We start from the raw sequence: 4,368 nt of genomic DNA on the forward strand, positions 1-4,368 counted from the left end.
GAGACTCGGGGCAAGGTGGGCATGGTCAGTCATGAGATTATTACAATCCAGGTGCAAGGGAAAAAGCAATAAAAAGGTGAGAGTCAGCACAGACGCTGTCACGAAAGAACTGGCAAGTGACCTTGGAAACAAATTAGAGGTGAGAAAGGAGGTTGGAAGACAGCAGGAGTAATGAGAAGAACGATGGTGCTGGTGACACAAATCACAGAAAGATTAAGTTAGGAGAACTCTGGAGTGGGCAGGAGGAACCCAGAATTCTATTCTGAACATAAAGTTTGGGTCTTTTTTGTTTTGGTTTGGTTTGGTTTTTGTTTTTTTTTGTTTTTGCTTTTTGTTTTGTTTTGTTTTGTTTTTTTGAGAGGTTTTTACTATAGGGTGCGTGAGCTCATCAGAAAGACAGAGAGAGACAGAGAGACAGAAAGCAAGAAATAAACCCCCAGGGGGGGAAGGCGATGCTGCAATCCTTTCTCCTCCTTTCTCCTCTCGGGATCTTGGGCACACATGCATATGTGCCTGGCGTGAGTTTGAAGTCACCAGGTATGGGACTCGAACCTCGGTCGACGGCATGGGAGTCCAGCGACATAGCCATTATGCTAACTGCTGGTCCCTGGACATAAACATTTTGAGGGAACCAAACATCATCTGAAGAAATCTCATAAGGGCAAATAGATAGAAATTCATTGCAGAAAAGAGATCTGAGCTTGCTAAGTGGGTTGGGGATCCTCAGGTGATTGAAGCCAGAAATGGATAAATTCACAGAGTAGAATCAATCAATACTAACACAGACATGATTAAAAAAAAAAAAAAAAAAAGACACATGGAAGAATGCTTCGAGGAAGGGGGTTTAGGCCTTTTTCTCTACCTCAATGGGAACTCAGAATGATAAAGGACAATTGATACTGATGTTTGGTGTGGCGAGAAAGGCCCTAAACTGGAAGTCAGGTCAGCAGGGAGCTCTGTAGAGAATAGCTATGTAATTACCCACAGTGGGCCTCTTCCAGTTCTAAAATTCTGCACGATTCTAATCATCTCTAGGTGTGTTATTATGGGTAACTCATTCCTTTTGGATTATTTTTCATTTTCCAGTAAACCCTGATAAGGATGTTTAACATTTTTTTTAAGAGAGATTTTTGCTATAGGGTGCATGCACTTGCTGGAGAGACAGAGACAGAAAGTGAGAAATCACCCCCCACTCCAGGGGGGATTGCCACACCACAATACCTTCTCCTCCGTTCTTCTGGGATCTTGGGCATACCAACACACACGCCCAGCATGAGGTTTAAGCTGCCAGGTTCAGGACTTGAAATCCAGTCAACTACATGAGAATCCAACAACATAACCATTACACCATTTGCTAGTCCCGGGATGTTTAACTTTTTGTTTTTCACATGAAAAATATTTAGTTCATTAATCCTCTCATGAACAATCCGCACAATCACTGCAGATAGTCATTGCAGAATCTTTACCCCTTCGACTTTTTGCCAGCACCAACATTGGCCTTTGCAGTCCCCCTGACTTTCTTCATTCTGTTCTTGCGTCCCTTTCGCTGTTTTCTTGACATCTTCTTCTTCTCATAAAGGCCGTGTCATGTAAGTCTATGCTTGGGTTCATTTTTCTTTGCATAATCCAAAGAATCATAAATCATGCCAAAGCAAGCTGTCTTGCCACCACCAAAATGGGTTCTGAACCCAAACACAAAGATGACATCTGGTGTGGTCTTGTTCATCTTCGCTAGTTTTTCCCAAATTTTTGTCTTCGGTGCTATTGCCTTCCCAGGGTGAAGGACAGCAATGACCATTTGTTTCCTCTGAAGTAGCTGGTTGGTCAAGAATTTCCTGGTTTGGGTAGTTACTGTGTCATTCATGATGGCGGGATATCCTCAAGCAGCCTGAGAGGAAAAGAGCCCAGGATGTTTAACTTTTTAAAAAGCCAGGAGAAAGCATTCTATTGTAGAAACCTGTAAGCTATTCTCTCTACAGGGATAAGACTTCATTTTAACATTTTCAAGGAAAATGTAGATACTATAGATAGTGTATATTAATATTTATATGTACAGGTATATTCTATTTCTAAAGAGACTATATACATAATTCATATAGTTAGCCTACATAAAATAATAACCATGTTTTACTATAACCATTTTTGAAGGAAAAAATACATGCCAGTTATTCTTACTTTCCATTTTTAATTCATAATATGCCAAAGGCAACAAGTTACTTAAGAAAAAAATAGGCCTAAGTTTATACCAAATTCTAAAACTACTCAGACACTTCATTTATTTAACCAGTCAGTCTGTCAAGGAATTCTGAACACATTGAGAACACACTGGCAAGGAAAAAAGTCAACTCTCTGCACAGAATAATGATGGGTTCTTTTTCTCTAGGCATCTTCTTCATTCCCCCTGCACCTCTAACACACCTCCGTGTGTATAATGGACTTATTTGGAAGACTTTTCACAGACGATGAATATCTATATTATAATATAGATAGAAAATTTAAAGGATTTTCCATTCATAAGAGTTCTTTGGTCATCCCTCTATCTGGGAAATTTTCCCCAGCTCTCTTCCTTCTCAGACCCATGTCCTAGACTCCTCCCTTCTCTCCAGGGAAACTTCTCCTATGCCTGACCTTCCTAGAGATAATGGCCTGTCTTCTGGTCTTTTGCACCTGCCAATGGGAAATTTAAAATTCCTTTTCCTTTCTGAACCCTTTAGTTCTCCAGCTCCTCCCCAGATATGTCTTGACTTGTTTACTTTCCATCTGAAGTCCTGAAATTGGAATGTGTACTATATCACTGGAACCCTTGTTAAAACCTACATTTCAGGAGCCAGTAGGTGGCATGGTGTTTAAGGCACTGGACTCCTACATGGTCAACTGCAGTTTGAGCACCGAACGTGGTGGCTTTCTTTTTTTACTTTCCCTCTCTCTGTCTCTCTCAGATTAGCACATGTACCCTATAGCAAAGTTTTAAAATAATAATGATAAATTTTTTAACTAAATCATTAAAAAAAAAAAGTTTGTTAAAAAAAAAATAAAACTAGATTGCAGGATTCTATCCCTAGATGGAAGTAGTTCAGCAGTTCTGAGATTGAGCCTGAGAATTTGCATTTGTAACTAATTCTTTGGATGCTGATGTTGCTGGCAATCTGAGAATCACCCCTTTAAAGATCATTTAACAAGTTTCCCTAGCAATAGAGTCACCTACATACTCTGGCTTCACCACTAGTCACACAAAGACAGAACTGAAGTTTTCCAATTAAAGATTTTATCTACCTCATATCTGAATCATGTATTAATTGCTAATAACACCTTCTGTAAGTGGAAGCCATCCTTAAAGACTTGTCCTGGGGCCAAGCTGTAGCATATGCTTGTTGTCAGGGCAGCTGAATCCCACACAGCCGACTGCATGGTACCCTGCAGCTGAGCAGTAAGAAAGTCCTGGTGCTCCCTGGTCTGACAACAGTGGGAGAGTCAAATCACACAAGCCTCTTCACAAGTGAACCCTCACTCCAGCCCATCCCCTAACCACAGGTCAGGCTCCTTTCTTTGCTCTTTCAAGCCATCTTGGGCATGCTTGAAAGATCTGCCTTGCTCTTCCCAGAGACCTCAGTTTCCTAAGTGATAAGCCTTTCCACAGTCGGTTGGTGTGAGTGTAGCAGCATTAGCATTGGCATTGGAACAAATTTTGTATGGGGGTCCTGCCTATCTTTAGAGGATAACCCTAACAATTCCCCCGGGGCTTAGAGGGTTTCCTCCTCTCTCTTTATATTGAAAGATCCTTGGAATTATCATCCTATGCAACCAGACAAGTTCACATACAGAATTTGAGACACCCCCCTGCAGGCTACTGGAAACCAGGTACAGACGTTCCAGAAAGAAAAGTAGAGGTAACTACTCTGGAAATTCTTACAAATCCAAGAAAAAAGTCCTGAAGATACTGATGTAAGCAGACAATCGTATACGGAAGACTCTGGTAAACAGTCTCATTTGCAGGTACAATTTCCAATCAATTTTTCAATGTTCACTTAAAAATGAGGAGACATCTAAGGACCACCACACATTTGAGGAAAGTATCTCATAATAAAGACAATAATCCGAGCAAATGATGAGGAAAAGGCAACTGACAGGCGATAGATACAATGCAGAAAGTATTTTTTGAAATAATATTCTCAAAGAGATAAGAGAAGCTAGAACTAAACACTATTAGAAAAATATGGGGAAAACAAAAAGGAACACAAAGATATCAGAAACGAAAAACTCAATGGACAAAAGAAGTCTTCCAGAGAGAAAAACAAAAAGATAAAAAGATGGAAAATAGACATTTAAAAAATAGAAAATGTGAAAAGTCCAGTAGGCCACTGTTTCAAA

At 40.1% G+C, this 4,368-nt stretch overlaps 1 pseudogene; it reads right to left on the reverse strand.

Annotated features, from left to right (window-relative positions):
- Positions 1-1,461: 1,461 nt before the first annotated feature.
- LOC102478579 (40S ribosomal protein S24-like) lies at positions 1,462-1,864 on the reverse strand (annotated as a pseudogene).
- Between the last annotated feature and the right edge of the window lie 2,504 nt (positions 1,865-4,368).

The sequence above is a fragment of the Tupaia chinensis genome, unplaced genomic scaffold, assembly GCF_000334495.1.
Source record: "Tupaia chinensis unplaced genomic scaffold, TupChi_1.0 Scaffold144010_1, whole genome shotgun sequence".
NCBI lineage: Eukaryota > Metazoa > Chordata > Mammalia > Scandentia > Tupaiidae > Tupaia > Tupaia belangeri.